We start from the raw sequence: 24,000 nt of genomic DNA on the forward strand, positions 1-24,000 counted from the left end.
TGAATCACACACCTGAAGGCAGCATGAGGCTAAACAGTCAGACTTCCGTCAGAGCACACGATCTGCATGCTTGTACACCGTTCATGGCTAAAACTATTCAAGGCAGATGATTGACAGGACAGCCAGGCACCTAGTATTGTTTAAAAGGATATAAAAATGGCAGCCTATGCCCCTTTTAGATGCCCATTAATGGTAATTTTTTTCATCAGACGCAATCTTTGATGCGATTTGAACGATTGTAACTAATCAGAAGGCAATTATCACCTGTTCCTATCAACCGAACAATCTTACATTACAATCCGATCATAAAATGCAACTTTCGGATAAATCATTTTTCCTTTTCAACCAAAGAATCATATCACATCGATTTGCGCCACAAATTGTGCAGTTTTCTATACAACTCGATGATAAAAAGTGCGTTGAATGATGGAATCTGATGGAAAAATTGTAATGGGCACATTAAAGCTGCTATAGATGCAGAGGGCAGCACGGTGGCATAATGGTTAACACTATCGCCTTGCAGTGCTGGGCCCCTGGTTTGAATCCCAGTCTGTGCGGGTTTCCTCCAGGCATTCAGGTTTCCTCCCACCTCCCAAAAAACCATACAGATAATGAATTGGCATCCTCCTAAATTGTCCCTAGACTACGATACATACACTGCATGATACATACATAGACATAGGACTATGGTAGGGATTAGATCGTGAGCCCCTCTGAGGGACAGGTAAGTGGTAAGACAGTGTACTCTGTACAGCGCTACAGGAGATGCTAGCACTATATAAATACTATTAATAATAAAGTGCTTGCCAAAGAAAGTAGTAAGTGTTGCAGAACAGCTTCAGCAACACAACAAAGGGTGTAATCAGGGCATTTTTTAAAAGAAGCAGTAACCATGTCAATATACAGGCAATAGGCAAGAATAACTTTGAAAGTAGTGTAAGTTGAAGGCCTGATGACAGGGCATAGCTCTCCCCTCAGCCCTGCAGACCAGGCATGGCCATTATGCATGCTGCTGCCCCAGGGCTGCCATGGCCCCTGCCTATGGGGATGAGTAATGGAGATCATCATCAATAATTGCCATATACAATCACATACCTATGGCCTTGCTGTGCAGAGCTGAGATGCTGTGTCTGCCAGGCGGAGGGGTCTGCCCATTGCTCGCTATCACAGCACTGTTGCTTCCATCTCTCTCGTCTGCAGTCAGTGAGGAGGGGAGGCTGGGGTGGTGCTGATGATGGGAGGCGGAGGGGGGTGGATTGGGAAAGGGGTCAGGTGTAGTTCAGAGCAAGGTGCGAGGCTGGGGATGGATCACCGCTGACTGATCGCTGAGATCCCCCTGTATCCCCCCCAGATCATCCAGCCGTCTGCTGATCTGGCGGTGACAGTCTGCCTGCCTGCAGCCTCTCTACACTCCTCCCTCTGCCTATCACACACACATACAGGCTGATGCTGAGGCTGTGCTAAGCCAGTCCTGGGAGCATCTCTGCCTCCTGCAGCAGCAGCACTACTAGCAGCCACACAGTGGTCTTCTAATGAGCTGTACTAGGGGGGAGACTTGCTTGTACTTCAGATTAACTTAAGGCACCTATGTAAAACTGGACTTCAAGGACCGCTGAAGGGAAGCGGGAAAAAAGGGTGCAGGCCGCTAGTGGACAAAAAGGGCGCCGCCATTCACTCTCATAATAAATAACGTTTAATGGGCGCCGAGCAGGAAAAAAGGGCGCAGGACATAAATAACGTTTACAAACGGCGCCAGGAGATTTTTAATGATTTATAAGTGTGCTTGTGGTGATTTACGTTTATAAAATGCACCCGTGCCGAATAACGTTTATAAAAAATACTAAACATATTTATCTTATTTAACTAATTAAAACATTATTTAAAGTTTTATCCCTTACTGTTTGTAAAACATTATTATTCACAAAATAAAGCGATTAGTACGTAACGTAAATTGCAAAATATTTTTTGCATCCACAATTAGTAAAACATTATTATCCACATAATAAAGGGGGGTCTTAGGTTTAGGCACCACCAGGGGGGTCTTAGGTTTAGGCACCAACAGGGGGGTCTTAGGTTTAGGCATCAACAGGGGGGGTCTTAGGTTTAGGCACCAACAGGGGGGTCTTAGGGGTCTTAGGTTTAGGCACCAACAGGGGGGTCTTAGGTTTAGGCACCAACAGGGGGGTCTTAGGTTTAGGCATCAACAGGGGGTCTAGGGGTTAGGGATAGGTACAGGGAGGGTTCTGTGTAAGAGTAGGCTTAGGTATAGTTTTAGTAAAATTTTAGTAATAATTACTAATGTTTTACAACACTTATTATGAACGTAGTTATATTTATATCATCGTTATAAAGAATATTTTCAGATTTTATTATAAGAACAAACCATAAATGAAGGTTATTCACAACAATATACAATTATAATAATTAAACATATATTATTGTTTTTTTAATGAACGTAATTATAAGTTTAACTTTTGAAACAGGGAAGATTAACGTTTTCACAATTTCCAATTTCATAAACATTATTTAATGATTTATAATTTTGTTAAACATTATTTGTAAACGAAATATAGCACACAATTTTTATAAACCCTATTAATGATTAATTATTATTTAGAGTTTACACCCCGCACCCTTTTTGTCCGGGCGCCCTTTTTGTACGTACGCCCCCTGAAGTGCCATATTTTCTTTTAAACCATGCAGATTGCCTGGTTGTCCTGCTGATCCTCTGCCTCTAACAGCAGACCTAAACTCAGAACTTCCTCTCTGCTCTAAAAGATAAGCAGCAGCATAATAAGAAAAACATTTCTTTGTATCAGCTGGCACAACTCCTGCAGTAAATCTGCAGTGTGTCTACTTCCTGCTTTCATGGAACCAGACAAAGGGTTAACATCCTGTGCAGGGCAGTTTCTAGGCTAAATTGCACCCAGGGCGAGGATGTAAAAATTGGATCCCCACCCACCACCTTGTGGACTCGAGAAGGTTGTTTGCTATGGGGTATTTAGCCCCCCAGTCTAGGAAGCCTGGTATAGGTGCCGCCAGATATAGGTGCCCCCAGTATAGGTTAGCCAGGTATAGGTGCCCCAGTATAGGTTAGCCAGGTATAGGTGCCCCAGTATAGGTTAGTTAGGTGTAGGTGCTCCAGTATAGGTAAGCCAGGTATAGGTGCTCCCAGTATAGGTTAGCCAGGTATAGGTGCCCCAGTATAGGTTAGCTAGGTATAGGTGTCCCCAGTATAGGTTAGCCAGGTATAGGTGCCCCAGTATAGGTTAGTTAGGTATAGGTGCTCCAGTATAGGTTAGCCAGGTATAGGTGCCCCAGTATAGGTTAGCCAGGTATAGGTGCTCCAGTATAGGTTAGCCAGGTATAGGTGCCCCAGTATAGGTTAGCTAGGTATAGGTGCCCCCAGTATAGGTTAGCCAGGTATAGGTGCCCCAGTATAGGTTAGTTAGGTATAGGTGCTCCAGTATAGGTTAGCCAGGTATAGGTGCCCCAGTATAGGTTAGCCAGGTATAGATGCTCCAGTATAGGTTAGCCAGGTATAGGTGCCCCAGTATAGGTTAGTTAGGTATAGGTGCCCCAGTATAGGTTAGCCAGGTATAGGTGCCCCAGTATAGGTTAGTTAGGTATAAGTGCCCCAGTATAGGTTAGCCACGTATAGGCGCTCCAGTACAGGTTAGCTAGGTATAGGTGCCTGCAGTAGAGGTAGTCAGGCATAGGTGCCCCCAGTATAGATAGCCAGGCATAAGTGCCCCAGTACAGGCAGCCAGGCATAGGTGCCCCCCTTATTGGTTAGCCTGGTATAAGTGCCTGCCGAATTCCTGTGCTGACACAGCTGAGAGATCAAATTACACTTGTGATTACTTGAAGATGAAAGGAAATTAGACAGGCTCTTCTCTCTAAAAACACACAGGGTGCTTTTCTCTCTGTGTCCTGTGCAAGAATTCAGGTCCACTTTAAAGTTCACCAGAGATGGTACACCAGGGGCGTTCCTAGGGTCCTTAGAGATCGGGGCACCTGTGGGCACTACGTGGGGGGTACATGCGTCGTGCGCAGCGTCAAAAAATGGGTGCGGCAATGCAGTGAGTGGGCGTGGCCATGGGTGGGGCAAAATGTACACGAACTTAGCAGCGGTGTAAGCTACAGATAACGGGCCTGCCCATTGAAATATTGGATGGAGCCCCCTGTCATTTATTTAGTTAATTTACAATCAGTATAGGCATAGATCAAAGATGTATACGCACATACAATTTTGATTGGTCAATCACTGACCAATTTTACCACCCCCGTGCAGTAAGTGGGCCAACAGACAATGAATTTTATGAACAGAGCTAAAATTGGCTAATCAAAATTCTATGTGTGTACCAGGCTTTACAGCTAATACTGTACATACTGAAAGTAGCAGGGATCAGCATACAATACAGCTGGTTTGCAATCAGTAAAGGCACAGAGTAACACCTTACACTGTACACACTGGAGGTAGATCAGCACACAGTGCAGCAACTAGAGAACAGCGTATACTGTACATACTGTAGGCAGCAGAGTTCAGCACACTGCAGCTAGCGTTCCAAAAAATATGAGGGTTACGTTGTGCAACCCAAAAGTCACTTATCTATTGCAAAGTGGCAATAGCAATTTAAACTAAATACTGTACAAACGTTTTAACTCATACATGAACATTATGGAAAAACAATTTCATCCATCCTACTCCTGAAAAAATGTATTCATTTTTTTTAGAACCTCCCAGTTTTATTTTCTGTTTTAAAAAGCTAAAAAAGTAGGTTTAATCACTTGCCAACCGCACACTCATACCGTGCGGCGGCAAAGTGGTAGCTGGAGGACCAGCGACGCACATCTGCGTCGCCAGATGCCTTCCTAATTAATCAGTAAAGGCCGCTCGCGCGAGCGGCCGTTTCCTGTTAGATCACGGAGCGGGTCTCCATGAATAGCCTGTGAGCCGCTAATCGCGGCTCGCAGACTAAATGTAAACGCAGGAGACGTTTGTCTCCTTTGTTTACATTGAACGGCGCTGCTGCTACAGCAGCGCCGTAAGGCAGATCGTCGATCCCCGGCCAATCAGCGGCCGGGGATCGCCGCCATGTGACAGAGGACAGCCTGACACAGGCTGCACAGGACGGATAGCGTCCTGTGCAGCCCCGATCACCAGGGGTGAGAGGGAGGAGAGGGAGGGGGGAATTTCGCCGCGGAGGGGGGCTTTGAGGTGCCCCCCCGCAACACCCAGGCAGGCAGGAGCGATCAGACCCCCCCTGCACATCATCCCCATAGGGGGGGGGGAAAGGGGGGGCGATCTGATCGCTCTGCCTGCAACCTGATCTGTGCTGGGGGCTGCAGAGCCCACCCAGCACAGATCATAAAAAACCACGCTGGTCCTTAACCAGTTCGCATTCAGTCGTTTTTCGCTTCATGCATCCGAACAATGTTCACCTCCCATTCATTAGCCTATAACTTTATTACTACTTATCACAATGAACTGATCTATATCTTGTTTTTTCCGCCACCAATTAGGGTTTCTTTGGGGGGTACATTTTACTAAGAGCCACTTTACTGTAAATGCATTTTAAAAGGAAGAATAAGATAAAAACGGAAACAAATCATTATTTCTCACTTTTCGGCAATTATAGTTTTAAAATAATACATGCCTCCATAATTAAAACCCACGTATTGTATATGCCCATTTGTTCCGGTTATTACACCATTTAAATTATGTCCCTATCACAATGTATGGCGACAATATTTTATTTGGAAATAAAAGTGCATTTTTTCCGTTTTGCATTCATCACTATTTACAAGCTTATAATAAAAAAAAAAAGAAATATTTCATCTTTACATAGATATTTAAAAAGTTTAGACCCTTAGGTAAATATTTGTGTTTTGTTTTGTTTTTTATTGTAATGTTTTTTTGTTTTTTTTAATTAAACATTTTATGTGGGTATTTTTGGGAGGGTGGGATTGAAATTGTATTATTTTTTGGAAATATATGTGTATTTTTATTTTTATTTAACATTTAGATGTAGTTTACTTTTTGGCGACAAGATGGCAGCCATGAGTTGTTTACAGTGACGTCACTCTAAGCGTACCACGTACGCTTAGAGCGACATAGGAAGCAGAAAAAGCGTAGCTTCCGAGAGAAGCTGTCGCTTTTTCTGCGGGGGAGAGGAATCAGTGATCGGGCACCGTTGCCCGATTCACTGATTCACTGGCTAACAAACCGCCGGCCGGGAGCGCGCGTGCACGCGCGCGATCGGCCGCGTGGACGCGCAGGAGCGCACATGGCTTCCTGGACGTGAGTTTCACGTCCAGGAATGTCAAATAGTTAAGGGGGGGGGGGGGTAAAGGCTGGGTCCTCAAGTGGTTAATGCTATTGTCTCATATGATGATGATTCAGCTTTCCCCATAGTCTCGCAGTTAGCAATCATGGACCCCCAACAAGACAAATTCAGCAATCATGAGGCCCCTATCAAGACAAATTCAGCAATCATGAGGCCTCCAACAAATCATGAGGCCCCCAACAAGACAAATTCAGCAATCATGAGGCCCCCAACAAGACAAAATCAACAATCATGAGGCCCCCAACAAGACAAATTCAGCAATCATGAGGCCCCCAACATGACAAATTTAGCAACCTTGATCTCAATAAATTGTTGCAGTAGCGTAGCGGGCCACATGCGCATCCCAGTGAAGTCACGTGACTCGCTTACTGTCTGGAAGTGTGCACATGACTTAGATGTCAGATGTCTATGACATTTGAAATCACTTGCACGTATGTCCCGGGATGGGACAGCAGATTTCCCTGTCCGCACTATCTGCCACCGGGACAGATCTGCACAGCTCCCAGCTGTCCCTCTTTTGGAGAGACAGTCCCTCTTTGGGAGACCTGTCCCTCTGTCCCTCTTTATTTGTCCCTCTTTCAGGACGTTGTCCCTCTTTTTATGTAAATATATGCATTTCTCTACTGAAAAAGGTGTTGAATTGCCTCTAAACTTTATTCCCATTATTTAAATTGATATATTTCTTATTTTTAAATGTTAATATGAGGGAAAATGAACCAGGATAGAAAGGACCAGTGTGGTTTGAATTATAAAACAGCATATTTTTTGTACGAAATCTTTATGGTATGCGTGACTAGGGGTGTGACGGGTCGTGAGCAAAGGTGTGGCAGGGGCATGGCTTAAGTGTCCCTCTTTCACATCTCAAAATGTTGGGAGGTATGCTGCTGCGGGAGGCGCTAGTGTGGGACTACAGCTCCCAGCGTGCAATGCAGACAGCAGCTCCAAGGATCCATAGCAAACAGCAGCTTTGTTGCATGAATTTCAGGGAGTGGGTCTGTAAGGGTGGCCATACATCTCTCAACCCAGTAGCTGATCAACCAACCGATTCAATAATTATTATTGAATTGGATGGAAATCGGTGCCAGCAAGGGCATGCCCGATCGACAATGAGACTGATTTTGGGCCAAAATCGGTCACACATATTGGTCGGGTATGCATGATGTCGTGCGTGGCGGTAAGGGCGAGCGATACCGGGAGGAAATTGGTCACATGTATGGATTGGAAATGAATCTGCATGTAATGGTGTGGTGCGATGCACTGTGGTAGGCTCTTGCATTGCACCATGCAAATCCAGATCATCCACAAGGCAATCCTAGGCAGTTGCCTAGGGCCTTGAGAGAGTCTAGGGGAGAGTTTAAAACCTAACAGCAGAAATTAACTATTTCATGATATCACTTCTGCCAAGAGCCTAAGAGCAGGTGCAATAGGCACTAGTTTAGAATTAGGTACCTGGTGGTGCCTAAAGCACCAAGAAGGGAGAATAAAGGTTAGGCACTTGGCAGAGTGGTTACGATTAGTCACCTGGCAGGGAAGATTAATGGTAGGTACCTGGCAGAGGGGTTATGGTAAGGAACATGACAGAAGGGATAGATTAGACACCTGGTTGAGGGGTTATGGTAAGGAACATGACAGAAGGGATAGATTAGACACCTGGTTGAGGGGTTATGGTAAGGAACATGACAGAAGGGACAGATTAGCCTTCCTGGCGGTAAGCCCGAGCTTATGCCGCCGGAAGGCACCGCTCAGGCCCCGATGGGCCGATTTGCATAAATTTTTTTTTTCTACACGCAGCTAGCACTTTGCTAGCTGCATGTGCAATCTGATCGCCGCCGCTACCTGCCAATCCGCCGCTATCCATCGCGCCGCAGTCGCCCCCCCAGACCCCGAGCGCTGCCTGGCCAATCAGTGCCAGGCAGCGCTGTGGGGTGGATCGGAGTCCCCTTTGACGTCACGACGTCGAGGACGTCAGTGACGTCATCCCGCCCGTCGTCATGGCGACGGGGGAAGCCCTCCAGGAGATCCCGTTCTTTGAACGAGATGTCCTGATCTCCGATCGCCGGAGGCGATCGGAGGGGCTGGGGGGATGCCGCTGAGCAGCGGCTATCATGTAGCGAGACCTTGTCTCGCTACATGAAAAAAAAAGATAAAGAAAGAAAAAACGGCTTTGCTGCCCCCTGGCGGATTTTAATAAACCACCAGGAGAGTTAGACACCTGGTTGAGGGGTTAAGGGGAGGCACTTGGCAGACAGTATAAGGCCTGGAACCCACTAGAGCATTTAGGGAGCGCTTTCAATCAATAGCTATTTCCCTACATGCTCTGCCAATGTAATTGGATGGGACAGATTCCACTAGAGCGATTGCAATTAAGGAAATTGCAATCGCAGGACATGCAGCAATTTGGGAGAATTTCCATTCCAATGAATTGTATAGGAGCAGGGAAATTGCTCCCAAAATCGCTTGCAAAACGCTATCACAAATCGCTAGCTTTAGATTTAGTGGGTTCCAGGCCTAAGATAGGCACCTGGTAGAGTGGTTAAAGTTAAAGTGAACCTCCGGACTGAAAATCTACTCAGCAGAACTGAAAAGGCTTGGTGTTTCTTTAACAGTTTCACAGCATCAGAACTTTGTTTTTCTTACCAAAGCATCATTTTTAGCTACATTTTTATTTAAGCTCCACCTATCAAAGAAAAAAAAGCCCGGGCTTTTTTCCCCTGATGCTGTGCAGAGCATGATGGGATTTCCTATGTTGTTATTCACGTTGCCTAGCAACTGGGAGAGGTGCCCAGGACACAGGACAGTTGGAACTGTGTCTCACGCTCCCTGTCACCTCCTTTCAACCAATAGGATGGCTGCCCTCATGAAATCAAACATTTGCCTGTTCTTTTAAAACAGGGTGGGTAAGAGATTATATTACCTATCTATTTTAATTAACATAACTAATGTAACTTAATGACAGTATGTTTGTTTAGGCTGGAGTTCCTCTTTAAACACGAGGGAAAAAAAAGTTAAGGTTAGGCACAAGGCAGGGAAGGGTAAAGATATACATCAGGCACAGCAGTTAAGGTTAGGGACAAGGCACAGAATGTTAAGGATATACTGTACATAAGGCACAACAGCTAAGGTTAGGCACAAGGCAGGGAGGCAGGGGCATTCCTGCCATTGGGCACCAGGGGGCATGGCGCACCGGATGAGAGAGAGGAGAGGGTGTCACAGAGGCTATGAGTGGGAGGGGAAAGCAGTGCTGAAGTAAAGGAATGGCAGCAGGGACAGCTGTGGGGAGGAGGGCCAGACCCCAACCCACGTGGATCCCCTCCTGGCAACAGGAGCTGCGGGCGAGGAATTACCTGCTTCCTGTGTTCCAGACGCAGGCGCACAGCGTCACCATCACATGCCACTGGTCTCCGCCTTCTCCACCGCTCACTGTGCTTCCGCTAATCAGGAAGCACAGTGAGCGGTGGAGAAGGCGGAGAGCAGTGGCACGTAATGATGACGCTGCACGCCAGCACATGGAACGCAGGAAGCAGGTGACTAATTCCTCGCTTACCGCTCCTGCCTGCTGCCCTATATCTAGAGGGGGAAGCACCAGAAGGAGGGAACCCCCCTCCCCGCCGTTGTCCCCGCTGCCCCTCCTACCAAGCTTCCCCCATACCTTGGCCAACTATGCTACCTATACTGGGGAAAACTATACTAGCTATACTGGGGGTCTCATCTTTGAAGAAGCGGGGTAATTGGTGGTCCACCCTGATCCTTTGAGGCACCTACACTCTCCCTGGGGTTTCCTGGACTGCCTACTGCCTAGGTGATGTATATATCTGCTCCTATACCTTTCACTAGCCACCACCAGCATCATATAGGCCCAGGGCACACTGAGCGGTTTTAGCAGTGATCCGCCATCCGCAACTGCCAGTGAAACCACTTGGCTAATGTATTTCAATGGGATGGTGCACACCAGCGGGTTGAGGTTTTTTCCAAACCGCAAACGCGCCTCCTGCTGCACGTTTGCGGTTTTCAGAAGTGTTTCGTCTTTAATGTAATGTATAGGAAAAACACAAACCGCTGTAGAAAACGCTAGATCAGAGCGGTTTTCCAGGCGTTTTTGTTACAGAAGCTGTTCAGTAACAGCTTTACTGTAACAATATGTGTAATCTGCTACACAAAAACGCTCCCAAAAACGCTAGGCATGTTTAGAAAACCTCTCTAAACATGCCTAGAATGGCTCTGAAATCTGCTCCAGAAACCTCTAGCGTTTTGAGGATCTGCTAGAGGTTTGGTGTGCACTGGGCCTTAACCAGCTGAGCGGTCTGGACGAGCTCAGCTCGTCCAACACCGCCAGCGGCTGCCGCTCAGGCCCTGCTGGGCCGATTTGAATGAAATAAAAAGCAGCACACGCAGCCGGCACTTTGCCAGCCGCGTGTGCTGCCTGATCGCCGCCGCTCTGCGGCGATTCGCCGCGAGCAGCGGCGAAAGAGGGTCCCCCCAGCCGCCTGAGCCCAGCGTAGCCGGAACAAAAAGTTCCGGCCAGCGCTAAGGGCTGGATCGGAGGCGGCTGACGTCAGGACGTCGGCTGACGTCGATGACGTCACTCCGCTCGTCGCTATGGCGACGATATAAGCAAAACAAGGAAGGCCGCTCATTGCGGCCTTCCTTGTTTATTCTGGGCGCCGGAGGCGATCGGAAGATCGCCTCCGGAGCGCCCTCTAGTGGGCTTTCATGCAGCCAACTTTCAGTTGGCTGCATGAAATAGTTTTTTTTTTATTTAAAAAAAACCCTCCCGCAGCCACCCTGGCGATTTAATCAGAACGCCAGGGTGGTTAATTAGATGGCCATCAGTCATTCACTGTATTATGCACTTTGTATGAATTTCACTGCTTGTTAGCACTTTGTTTATGAACCCGGGTTCCAGCACATTCTGTGTCTGCTTGTACACAGTATTGTGCAGGTCATTTTGGGCAAGTTCCAGGTCATTTATACTTTATTTTCATGTATTACAGTACTTATTTCCTTGACCTTTAGGCTCGGTGCACACTTAGCAGAAGCGCTAGCAATGCGTAAAACGCTGCTTTTTGCCGCTTATGTAAGTCTATGGGCCGCAGGAAAAAACACATATCGTTGCGTTTTCACTGCGTGGGTTTTCCAAAACGCTGATTTTGTTGCATAATCTCAAAAAAGTTTTTGTATGCGTTTTTGAAAAAAAAAATAGTTTTCTGATGCATTTTTGCTTCCTGTAGTCTTCCTAGTAATTTCCATAAAACGCAAAAGTAAAACGCACGAAAATCGCATATGCGTTTTTTATGTGCAAACCGCAAACACATTAAAATGCACACAAAACACTTAAAAAACGCATCTGCGGTAAACAAGAACTCTAACCCAAATACACTAAAAAACGCTGTAAAAACGGAGCAAAAATGCACAAAAAACGCACAAAACATAAAATGAAACTTGACATAAAAACCAGCCTTTCATGTTATGTTATGTTATGTTATGTTATGTGTGCGCCTACCTCAGGGGGAGTGTAATTGATTTTAATTGGTTTTAAAGGGAACCGATACTGAGAGGGATATGGATGTTTCCTTTTATACAATACCAGTTGCTTGGCTACCCTGCTGATCTCTTCAGCTGCAGTACTGGCTGAATCACACGCCTGAAACAAGCATGCAGCTAATCCAGTCTGACTTCAGTCAGAGCACCTGATCTGCATGCTTGTTCAGGGGCTGTGGCCAAAAGTATTAGAGACACAGGATCAGCAGGAGAGTCAGGCAACTGGTATTATTTTAAAAGGAAAAAATGTATATCCTTCTCAGTTTAGGTTCCCTTTAATCATGAGTGTCCGTTCATCCAATTGTCTATGATTAATAAACGTTGTGATATTTTTGAAAATATACCCTAGAGTGGTGCTGTGCATATATGGTAGGACTTTTCCATACCTCCCAACTTTTTGAGATGAGAAAGAGGGACTCTTAAGCCACGCCCCTGCCACACCCTTGATCACACCCCTGCCACACCCCTGATCACACCCCTATCACACCCCTAGTCACACATACAATAAAGATTTCATAAGAAAAACACGTTGTTTTATAATTCAAACCACACTGATCCTTTCTATCATAGTTCATTTTCCTTCTTATTAACATTGTAAAATTAGTAATATATCAATTTAGAGGATGGGAAGAAAGTTTAGATTCAATCAAACACATTTTTTAGTAGAGAAATATATGTATTTACATAGAAAGAGGGACAAAGTCCTGAAAGAGGGACAAATGAGGAGGACAGAGGGACAGGGCTCCCAAAGAGGGACTGTCCCTCCGAAAGAGGGACAGTTGGGAGCTATGCTTTTCTTGCTGTGTGTGATTTGTAGTGGGAATACGCTTACCATTGCGTTTAACTGTGTGGTGCACACTACAAGGATTGACTGATGTGCATTTCGCATCCCCAAATTTCAGCACTTTCTTTTGTGCATTTGGCGCCCTCATGTGGCAGATTAGGTAAACATCTGATATCATGCAATGTGAAATCACACATAGTTGATTCCCTTTGTTTAAATATCAGAGTTTAATATAACAAAATTATATTGTATTAACAGAAACCTAAAGTAATCCTATGAGCTTACCGCGATTTGAAAATTAATATCTACTCTGCGATTTTTCTGCATTTAGGAAAAACTGACAACCTACTTATTTGTATACTGCGTATGTATAACGCTGAATGTATTTTGATTGGAGCGCATATTCATTGCATTTTTTATGTATTTTTACGTAAATTGTGTCAATTTAATTTACAGTTGTGTAGACAGTAGAGAGGATTGGCAGCACAACTAAAACCAAGCTGCCCCTGACTGACACTATTTGCATAGAGCTGCAGGGCCTCTTAAATGCACAACTGAGCTCATTACAGCTGAGACAGGTGCTAAACTACTAATGGAGGATGTTTACTTCCAAAAAATTTTGCATGCAAAGGATTTAGTACTGGACCCTTCCACCACAATGAGGCCATCCTGTTGGAAGGGACCCTAGCAACTAGCCATTAAAATGGAGGTAGGGGTGCACCGTGGACCACGCACAATCCTAACCTCTATTTAAAATGATATTTAGAGCTTCTGTTTGGGTTCAAGGTGCGTTTGTAGTTCCTGGGGGGGCTCAGCGCATCTCTGATGGAGGCCATTCGGAGATGGCCTGGTGTTGCGCTGATCCACCTTTTGCTCTATTTAAAATGACCCAAAAAAAATGGCAATGGCAGGGTTGGCTTGTTAACGACCTTACGGCTGCATTTTGTACCAGTTAGAGCATTTGAGTCTCTATTTGGAAGGCCTGCATAGAGGGCAGGGCTGGATTTACCATAAGGCACTGTAGGCACGTGCCTACAGGCGCCTGATGATGAAATGGCGACTCACTCCCCTCCCCAAGGGCCTCCCTCCCTCCTTCCCTATGCAAAGTTCTGATGAAAGTGTAAAGGAGAGGTTACTCACACTGCTCTCTGCATTCCACTGCTGAAATCTCCCTTCAGTCGGGGGCACCTCTAGCTACCTAATACTTGGAGGCACCTCTAGCTACTTAATACTAAGGGTACTTTCTGGCTACCTAATATCAAGGGGCACCTGTAGCTACCTATGACGGAAAGGAAGTAAGGGAGAAGTGACAGCGGGGCCAGCCAGCACCAGGGCCGGCGCTACCATAGAGGCAAAGGGGGCAATTGCCCCAGGGCCCCAGAGCTTGTAGGGGCCCCCAGTGGCTACAAGAGGAAAAACATTTTTTCAAAAAGACCTTATAGTTTTTAAGAAAATCTATTTTAAAGTTTCAAAGGAAAAAAAATACACATTTAAAAACCCACCGACTTTAATGGTTATTAGCAAATCCACCTTAAATGCTAGAAACCCTAAATTTGCAGGATATGTTAAGGAATGTTATTGGGAATAAGAGGAAAAAACTATTTTTCAAGAAGACATTATAGTTTTTGAGTAAATCGATTTTAAAGTTTCGAAGGAAAAAAGTATACTTTTAAATGCGGTAAATGTCACTTTTAGTAGCAAACCTAACGGTAGTGCAATTTTACATGCATCAAACGAAAGCGCAATAAATTTCCTGACGGGGTTTCCAGGGGGTCTATACGCAGCCGCAGCGCTTTGGCCAGGGATCGCTATACAACCGCAATATGGCTGTATGAAGATCCCTGGCATTTTTTCCTATTTTCCCTTTTTTTTATGTTTAGAGTGTGGGAATTTAAAAGAAAAATTATGTGGGGTCCCCCCTCCTGAAACTTTTTAACCCCTTGTCCCCCATGCAGGCTGGGGTAGCCAGAATGTGGAGCTCCGACCGATTGGGGCTTCACACCCTGACTATACCAGCTGCAAAAAAGGTCCCTTAATGCCGATTTTTGTTCCGGGTATCTGTTGCCCCCCCCCCCCAGGTTTTATTTTGCCCTGGGGCCCCATTGTTGCTTAAACCGGCCCTGGCCAGCACACTTGAAGTGCAGTTCAGCGGAGGATTGTGGGTTCATGGAGGGCAAAGGCTAAGGTGCCAAGACATCTGTGCCTATAGGCTCCTTTGATGTAAATCCTGGCCTGATAGAGGGCATAGCAATAGTCCAGCCATGATGAGATGAAGAAGTGAACTAGGGTTGGAAGATCCTCTGAAGTTATGCAGTAACATTCCATAGGTGAAAAGAGGAATTGTTCTCAATAACTTAAATTTGATTCCTTTAGTTTAATTCCCCATCAATCACAAAACCCAAGCTGTGCGCAGTGTTGAAGCTAGCAAGGTCTGAGGTCCCTATCCCTAACCAATCAGTGGTGGTGAAAAAGACTGGAGCTGCCTGACCTCTCATAATGAGAACCTCAGTTTGTCAGCATTGTCAACAGTTTTGTCGGTATTTAGATTAAAGGAAACCTAAAGTCATTTTTATTTTCTCATACTTACTGTGTATGCGCAGGATGCTCACGGTGACGGGGGCATGATCGAAGACGCAGGCAACCAGGGCCACGCAAGCGCAATGGCCATCGACTCGCTGAGTCACCGGGAGCGAAAGTGAGTCGATGCGGGGGACCGAAGGATCGGTTTGTCAGGCACAGGGCTGCTGCAGGCGGGTGGTAGAAGCCCCAGGTAAGTTTAACTAGTTTTTTTTTTTTATTACTTTAGGTTTTTTTTAAGCCTGTTGTCCTTCATCCATTCCTGAAGCTCAGCTAAACATGTGTTTATTTATTATTAACAAGCTGGTCGCCCGGCGTTGCCCGGGTATGTAATTGGCTAGTGTTAGCTCTGTCCACTTTTTCTAATCCTAACACACAATTACTCAATGATGACCTAGTTTGTGAGCTTTGTGGTCTTTGGCATCAATAATTGGCATTGCAATGAAATAAATCTAATTGGCTGTGGCTCCACTCCTTTGAAAATCAATAGGTTAATTTTGATTAGCTTTTGTAGGCTCCACCCACTTTTCTGAATATTAATCCCAGTCACCCAGTGACCAACTGTGCAAAGTTTAAGAACCCTGCCATTGACAGACAGTGTAAGCATGGCTGCAGTTTACATTCTGGCAGTGAAATTTGTATTTTTCTCCACCCACTGATGTCCTAATGTTTCCCGGGTATGTATTTGGCTGCTGTTGGCTGTGGCCACTTTTTCTAACCCTAACACACAATTGTCAATAGTCAATGACCAAGTTTGTGAGATTTGTGGTCTTTGGCATGAATAATTTTCATTGAAATGAAACACATCTGATTTGCTGTTTGTGGCCCCACCCCTTTTCTAAATATTTAACCCCAGTCACCCAATGATCAACTTTACCAGGTTTGAGGCTTGTGCCATTAACAGTGCAAAAATGGCAGCAATTAAATATTTGCCTTGAAAATCAATAGGTGAATTGTGATTGGTTTTTGTAGGCTCCACCCACTTTTCTGAATATTAATCCCAGTCACCCAGTGACCAACTGTGCAAAGTTTTAGAACCCTGCAATTAATAGTGTAAGAATGGCTGCAGTTTACATTTTCCCAGTGAAATTTGTGTTTGTCTCCGCCCACTGAAGACTCGGCATTGCCCAGGTATGTATTTGGCTGGTGCTGGCTCCGCCCACTTTTTCTAACCCTAACACAAAATTACTTAATGACCAAGTTTGTGAGCTTTGCGGTCTTTGGCATCAATAATTTGCATTGAAATAAAATAAATCTGATTGGCTGTGGCTCCACCCCTTTTCTGAATTTGAACCCCAATCACCCAATGGCCAACTGTACCAGGTACAGGTGATTAACAGTGCAAGAATGGCATCAATTAAATATTCCCCTTAAAGATTAATAGGTGGATTTTGAATTGGCTTTTGTAGGCTCCACCCACTTTTCTGAATATTAATCTCAGTCACCCAGTGACCAACTGTGCAAAGTTTGAGAACCCTACCATTAATAGTGTAAAAATTGCTGCAGTTTACATTTTCTCAGTGAAATTTGTATTTGTCTCCGCCTACTGATGACCCAGCATTGCCCGATTATGTATTTGGCTGGTGTTGGCTGCGACCACTTTTCCTAACCCTAACACACAATTAATTCATTACTCAATGACCAAGTTTGTGAGCTTTGCGGTCTTTGGCATCAATAACCTGCATTAAAATGAAACAAATCAGATTGGCTGTTTGAGGCTCCACCCCCTTATATAAATTTAAACCCCAGTAACGCAATGATCAACTGTACCAGGTTTGCGGAACGCAACGCGTACGAACGCACGCCATCCGCGTTTGTGTGCGTTGCGTGGCTGATCCCATCACTGAAAAGTGAATGGGACAGCCACGCGTTTTTACAAAAAATGCGTGCAGCATGCGTTCCCGGACCGCACAGGTTCGGAACGCATGCAGTGTGAACATCAGTCATTGCACTCTATGCAATGTCTGATGTCGTGCATGTCGGCCACCTGCACGCATTTCCAAAACGCAGCTGGAAACGCGTGCAGTGTGAACGGGGCCTTATCCTCAGTCTGTGGCGTCTCTAGGGGCGGGCGCAGGGGGCGGGGCGCTCCGGGTGTCATCATGGGAAGGGGGTGACACCCGGGCAGAAGTCCAGTGATGGCAGGAAAATGTAGTGAGGATGCAGGGAGGTGGGGCCAACTTCATTCCTCCTTCCCTCACTACTGGACAGAGGGGGTCCTTTGCAGCGTGCACAGGCAGCGTTATAAGTCTCTATCACCTGACTGGCTGCTCCTGACAGGGCCGCCATCAGAAATTTTGGGGCCCCTCACAAATCATCAGTCCGGGCCCCCCCCCCTCCCACAAACTGAGAAATGTGTGTAGCCATTACATGTTGGCAGAGCTAGTTGGAGGCTTGCTGTCCACAAATTAATCACGAATAACCACGGTGGATACTCGTGATTCAAGTTAGCTCTAATTGCCACAGCTGAGCGGCTAGATGCGGCGGGGTTAATTACCCAGAACGCCGATCTCCACCCAGCGTTTCAACGAGGTGCAAGTGTCTGAATGGACGCGTTGCAAGCCTCGATATCGAGCACTTCCTCCTTCAAGCCGGAAGGAGGAAGTGCTCCATCATTTTTTTAGAACCTCCCAGTTTTATTTTCTGTTTAAAAAAGCTAAAAAAGTAGGTTTAATGCTATTGTCTCATATGGTAATGATTCAGATTTTCCCATAGTCTCGCAGTTAGCAATCATGAGGCCCCCAACAAACCATGAGGCCCCCAACAAGACAAATTCAGCAATCATGAGGCCCCCAACAAGACAAATTCAGCAATCATGAAGCCCCCAACAAGACAAATTCAGCAATCATGAGGCCCCCAACAAGACAAATTCAGCATTCGTGAGACCCCCAACAAGACAAATTCAGCAATCATGAGGCCCCCAACAAATCATGAGGCCCACAACAAGACAAATTCAGCAATCTTGAGGCTCCCAACAAATCATGAGGCCCCCAACAAGTAAAAATTCAATCATTAGGCCCCCAACAAGACAAATTCAGCAGTCATGAGGCACATAAATAGACAGCATTTCACATAAATAGGCAGAATGCCCCCTTATTATGGTAGACACCTCTCACCTGGATTCTTACAGGGACCCCCAGGTTAGGTAGTGAGTGACATGGAGCCCTTTAGGCAGTGAGTGACAGGGAGCCCTTTTAGGTAGTGAGTGAGTGACAGGGAGCCCCTTTAGGTAGTGAGTGAGTGACAGGGAGCCCCTTTAGCTAGTGAGTGAGTGACAGGGAGCCCCTTTAGCTAGTGAGTGAGTGACAGGGAGGCCCTTTAGCTAGTGAGTGAGTGACAGGGAGGCCCTTTAGCTAGTGAGTGAGTGACAGGGAGGCCCTTCAAGTAGTGAGTGAGTGACAGGGAGGCCCTTTAAGTAGTGAGTGAGTGACAGGGAGGCCCTTTAGCTAGTGAGTGAGTGACAGGGAGGCCCTTTAGGAAGTGAGTGACAGGGAGGCCCTTTAGGGAGTGAGTGAGTGACAGGGAGGCCCTTTAGGGAGTGAGTGAGTGACAGGGAGGCCCTTTAGGTAGTGAGTGAGTGACAGGGAGGCCCTTTAGGTAGTGAGTGAGTGACAGGGAGGCCCTTTAGCTAGTGAGTGAGTGACAGGGAGGCCCTTTAGGGAGTGAGTGAGTGACAGGGAGGCCCTTTAAGTAGTGAGTGAGTGACAGGGAGGCCCTTTAGGTAGTGAGTGAGTGACAGGGAGGCCCTTTAGCTAGTGAGTGAGTGACAGGGAGGCCCTTTAGGGAGTGAGTGACAGGGAGGCCCTTTAGGAAGTGAGTGACAGGGAGGCCCTTTAGGGAGTGAGTGAGTGACAGGGAGGCCCTTTAGGGAGTGAGTGAGTGACAGGGAGGCCCTTTAGGGAGTGAGTGAGTGACAGGGAGGCCCTTTAGGGAGTGAGTGACAGGGAGGCCCTTTAGGGAGTGAGTGACAGGGAGGCCCTTTAGGTAGTGAGTGACAGGGAGGCCCTTTAGGTAGTGAGTGAGTGACAGGGAGGCCCTTTAGGGAGTGAGTGAGTGACAGGGAGGCCCTTTAGGGAGTGAGTGACAGGGAGGCCCTTTAGGGAGTGAGTGAGTGACAGGGAGGCCCTTCAAGTAGTGAGTGAGTGACAGGGAGGCCCTTTAAGTAGTGAGTGAGTGACAGGGAGGCCCTTTAGCTAGTGAGTGAGTGACAGGGAGGCCCTTTAGGAAGTGAGTGACAGGGAGGCCCTTTAGGGAGTGAGTGAGTGACAGGGAGGCCCTTTAGGGAGTGAGTGAGTGACAGGGAGGCCCTTTAGGTAGTGAGTGAGTGACAGGGAGGCCCTTTAGGTAGTGAGTGAGTGACAGGGAGGCCCTTCAAGTAGTGAGTGAGTGACAAGGAGGCCCTTTAAGTAGTGAGTGAGTGGCAGGGAGGCCCTTTAGGGAGTGAGTGACAGGGAGGCCCTTTAAGTAGTGGGTGAGTGACAGGGAGGCCCTTTAGGGAGTGAGTGACAGGGAGGCCCTTTAGGGAGTGAGTGACAGGGAGGCCCTTTAGCTAGTGAGCGAGTGACAGGGAGGCCCTTTAAGTAGTGGGTGAGTGACAGGGAGGCCCTTTAGGGAGTGAGTGACAGGGAGGCCCTTTAGGGAGTGAGTGACAGGGAGGCCCTTTAGCTAGTGAGCGAGTGACAGGGAGCCGCCGCCGTCGTCGTCGCTGCCGCCGCTGCCTCCCCTACCTTGCCAGTGAGTGCTGCCCAGCGTCAGACCTCAAGATCAGCGGCGACCCGACCAGAGCGGGCGCTGGACGCACCCGCTCTATATGCGGAAGTGACGTCACTTCCGCATATCAGTGCGGGCGCTGGGTCCTAGCGCCCGCACTATTGTCGCCGCCTGATCGGGGTCTGACTAGGCGGAGGCGGCGGAGGCGGCGGCGGCGGCTAGAGGGATGGAGGGAGAGGGAGGGAGAAGCGGTCAGGGGGGGTTGAGCGGCGGCCGGGCGGCACCCGGCAGGGCCGCGGCGGGGATGGGGCCCCCCTGCAGGGCCGGGGCCCGTGACGGGAGTCACGGATGTCCCCCCCTGATGGCGGGCCTGGCTCCTGATGTACCCTCCGTGTTGAATCAGTGCAGGAAGGAATGAAGGTACACCGTCCATCCACCAGCCGGCTGCTCTCACTACTTCCTGCTCTCTGCATGTCAGGTGATTACACAGGACGTGCAGTGAGAGGAGGCAAGAGACCAGCTTGTGATGAGGATGGACAGTGTACCATTCATTCTTGCCTGCACTGATTCAACACGGAGGAACATCAGGAGCAGGGCAGGTGATAAGTGACATATCAAGCTGCACTCTGCAAATGGATGAGACGAGAGGAGACCAAGGAGGGAGGCCTGTAGTGAGGGGGGAGTAACTTGGTCTCCTTGTGAGTGCACGTGGAGAGGGGAGCAGGCAGTCCTGACACCAAATGCTGATGCAAGGATCAGGGGCGGCGCCAGGGGGGTGCTTGGGGGTGCTCGAGCACCCCCTAGAATTGTCCAAGCACCCCCAAAGCACCCCCTGGAGTGAACTGACTTCAGGCGTCTAAAAGACGCCAAGTCAGTTCACACAGCGGCAGCACGGAGCAGCAGGCAGGGCTACGGTAAGATGGCCGCCCGGAGCCCTGTTCTGCAGACTTCGGGCGGCCATTTTCCCGTAGCCCTGCTCTCTGCATGCAGGCAGGAAGTCTCGTCGTGACGTCGGGAAGGAAGAGGATCGTGGGCGCGCGGGCGCTGCGCGCCACAATGAGGTCGGGACTCGGGACAGGAGGTCGGGAAAGAAGGTCTTCTGGCTGTAGGTGAGTAAATGGGTTTTTCTTTTCTTTTTCAGGTGATGCTGATTGTGCATATTGGGGTCATATCTGCTACGGATTGTGCATATTGGGGTCATATCTGCTACGGATTGTGCATATTGGGGTCATATCTGCTACGGATTGTGCATATTGGGGTCATATCTGCTACGGATTGTGCATATTGGGACCATATCTGCCACCGATTGTGCATATTGGGGTCATTTCTGCTACGGATTGTGCATATTGGGGTCATTTCTGCTACGGATTGTGCATATTGGGGTCATATCTGCTACGGATTGTGCATATTGGGGTCATATCTGCTACGGATTGTGCATATTGGGGTCATATCTGCTACGGATTGTGCATATTGGGGTCATTTCTGCTACGGATTGTGCATATTGGGGTCATTTCTGCTACGGATTGTGCATATTGGGGTCATTTCTGCTACCGATTGTGCATATTGGGGTAATTTCTGCTACCGATTGTGCATATTGGGGTAATTTCTGCTACCGATTGTGCATATTGGGGTAATTTCTGCTACCGATTGTGCATATTGGGGTAATTTCTGCTACCGATTGTGCATATTGGGGTCATTTCTGCTACCGATTGTGCATATTGGGGTCATTTCTGCTACCGATTGTGCATATTGGGGTCATTTCTGCTACCGATTGTGCATATTGGGGTCATTTCTGCTACCGATTGTGCATATTGGGGTCATATCTGCTACGGATTGTGCATATTGGAGTCATATCTGCTACCGATTGTGCATATTGGGGTCATATCTGCTACCGATTGTGCATATTGGGGTCATATCTGCTACCGATTGTGCATATTGGGGTCATATCTGCTACCGATTGTGCATATTGGGGTCATATCTGCTACCGATTGTGCATATTGGGGTCATATCTGCTACCTATTGTGCATATTGGGGCCATATCTGATAACGATTGTGCATATTGGGGCCATATCTGATAACGATTGTGCATATTGGGGCCATATCTGATAACGATTGTGCATATTGGGGCCATATCTGCCACCGATTGTGCATATTGGGGCCATATCTGCCACCGATTGTGCATATTGGGGCCATATCTGCCACCGATTGTGCATATTGGGGCCATATCTGCCACCGATTGTGCATATTGGGGCCATATCTGCCACCGATTGTGCATATTGGGGCCATATCTGCCACCGATTGTGCATATTGGGGCCATATCTGCCACCGATTGTGCATATTGGGGCCATATCTGCCACCGATTGTGCATATTGGGGCCATATCTGCCACCGATTGTGCATATTGGGGCCATATCTGCCACCGATTGTGCATATTGGGGCCATATCTGCCACCGATTGTGCATATTGGGGCCATATCTGCCACCGATTGTGCATATTGGGGCCATATCTGCCACCGATTGTGCATATTGGGGCCATTGGACGTGTTTTTTGTTAAAATCTGCTCATATTACGTGTATTTTCTTGAGAAAACCTGCACAATTATGTGAATTTTCTGGGAAAAGGGTCACCAAAACTTGGGCCCTCTGTCTTTGCGTTGCACTTTAAGGGCCCGTTCACACTGCACGCGTTTCCAGCCGCGTTTTGGAAACGCGTGCAGGTGGCCGATACGCACGACATCAGACATTGCATAGAGTGCAATGTATGATGTTCACACTGAATGCGTTCCGGACCTGTGCGGTCCGGGAACGCATGCTGCACGCAGATTTTGCTAAAACGCGTGGCTGTCCCATTCACTTTTCAGTGATGGGATCAGCCACGCAACGCACACAATCGCGGATGGCCATGCGTTCGTACGCATTGCGTTCTGCACGCATGGCCATCCGCATTTGTGATCTGAACGGGCCCTTAAAGGGAACCCGAGGTGAGAATAATATTGAGGCTGCCATATTTATCTCCCTTTAAGCAATACCAGTTGCCTGGCTGCCGTGCTGGTCCTCTGCCTCTTATTCTTTCAACCATAGACCCTGAACAAGCATGCAGCAGGTCAGGGGTTTCTGACAATATTGTCAGAACTGACAAGATTAGCTGCATGGCTTGTTTCAGGTGTAATTCAGTTCACTACTACAGCCAAATAGATCAGCAGGGCTGCCAGGCAACTAGTATTGTTTAAAAGGAAATAAATATGGCAGCCACCATATCACTCTCACCCTGGGTTCACTTTAAATTACAGTTAGCCCCGCCCTCATCCGGTCATGACCACGCCCATTTTTTCGCCGCGGCGCGCTTCGCGCGCCGCAGGTTGTAACCGCACCCATTTTTGCCGTCAGCTCCCCCGGAAATTGGTCCAGCACCTGCATAGCACCCCCTAAAAAAATTTCCTGGAGCCGCCACTGGCAAGGATGCAACATAGTTAACAGCACAAATGGTTAACAGGGTGAGTGCTGAACTATTTATGACTCCCTGTGGCTATTAGTGCAGCCTTACGGATCCCCCCTCCCCCGCAATGATGCTTTTCGTAAGCAACAGGCTAAGTGCAAGGGGAAAAACTTATATAGCAGCCACACTGCAGGGAGCTGAAGGTTTGGATGTCTGGTACTTTTAGCTGCAGCCCCACGACTATACTTTCAACTTCTATTGCTCCCCCATCCTGACTTCTTAACCCCCCACCCTGTCCCTAACTGACCCTTTCCTTATCCTCAGCAAGATGGAGCCAGTCACCTCTCTGCTAGTCTTTCTCCTGGCCTTCAGCAGGTTGCTGAAATTTCTCTTCCACTCTCACCTCCTCTACTTCCACCTCTTTCTGCCACCCTCTACTCCCCTGCTGTCACCCTCCCCTGCTCCCACCTCTCTGCCACCCTTTTCTTGCTTGCTGACCCCTTCTCTGCCACTTGTCACCTTTCTGCCATCCTCCCCTCTGGACCCCTCTCTGCCACCCTCCCCTTCTGTTACCCTTATACCACCCTCCCCTGCGCTGACACTTATC

General features: G+C 47.5%; 1 protein-coding gene and 1 long non-coding RNA gene across 2 annotated transcripts in view; one reads left to right on the forward strand and one right to left on the reverse strand.

Annotated features, from left to right (window-relative positions):
* Positions 1–1,392, reverse strand: part of RAB27B (RAB27B, member RAS oncogene family) — a 347,777-nt gene extending 346,385 nt beyond the window's left edge. Inside the window, exon 1 of the mRNA XM_068251327.1 lies at positions 1,096–1,392. The gene's annotated coding sequence lies outside the window, so the exon portion shown is untranslated. The remainder of the gene's footprint in view (positions 1–1,095) is intronic.
* LOC137530681 (uncharacterized) overlaps positions 1–24,000 on the forward strand; it is a 58,222-nt gene that overhangs the window by 813 nt on the left and 33,409 nt on the right. Inside the window, exon 2 of the long non-coding RNA XR_011023650.1 lies at positions 15,273–15,442. This is a non-coding gene — a long non-coding RNA (uncharacterized lncRNA). The remainder of the gene's footprint in view (positions 1–15,272; positions 15,443–24,000) is intronic.

The sequence above is a fragment of the Hyperolius riggenbachi genome, chromosome 1 (assembly GCF_040937935.1).
Source record: "Hyperolius riggenbachi isolate aHypRig1 chromosome 1, aHypRig1.pri, whole genome shotgun sequence".
In the NCBI taxonomy this organism is placed as follows: domain Eukaryota; kingdom Metazoa; phylum Chordata; class Amphibia; order Anura; family Hyperoliidae; genus Hyperolius; species Hyperolius riggenbachi.